Here is a 621-nt window from a genome sequence, read left to right as displayed (position 1 = left end):
TCAACTAAGTTCCAGGGGACTATGGAACATCTCTCAAAATGTGCTGTAACTATGTGATTCACCTGTTCTCTTGTTCAGGGAGGACATGGAGACGCCACCAGATGGACTTGAACCATTGTCCAGTCTACAAAGAGGAGGGTCAACTCAGAGGAAACATCTCATTCATGCTTCCAAGTGAAGCCAGACATGGTTGAGCAGGACCTTTGACTTATCTTCACATAGATGGAACTGGTGAATGAAAGGAGCCAGGAGCTCCTCCCTAGCCCATGTGACCCCTGAGGAACAGATCCTCAAGGTCATCCTTAATGACCTTAAGTGTAAAAATAAACTGATTGATTTGGGCCGACTGTATGGTTTTAAACACCCAAAAGGAAAGTATAACAAAAGAGTAAAGTCACCAATATATTTCTTTAAGAGTTCAAGGTATTACACTTCTCAGACATTAGGCTTAAGTCTATATAAAAAGTTATTTAGACAAATATTTCTCATTGATGATTTTGTTCCTAACCAGAAAGTGCTGCTCAGATGTAAGACTTCAAATCTTGGTCTCCAATACTCTAGTGCCCACCTGTAGCTAAGGGAGACAACCAGCTACTGTTCTAAAAAGATGGATAAATTTGT

The sequence above is a fragment of the Nannospalax galili genome, unplaced genomic scaffold (assembly GCF_000622305.1).
Source record: "Nannospalax galili isolate Female #2095 unplaced genomic scaffold, S.galili_v1.0 scaffold649, whole genome shotgun sequence".
NCBI classification, from domain to species: Eukaryota; Metazoa; Chordata; class Mammalia; order Rodentia; family Spalacidae; genus Nannospalax; species Nannospalax galili.
The sequence above is the reverse complement of the archived record's forward strand: the minus strand, read 5'-3'. Positions refer to the sequence as shown.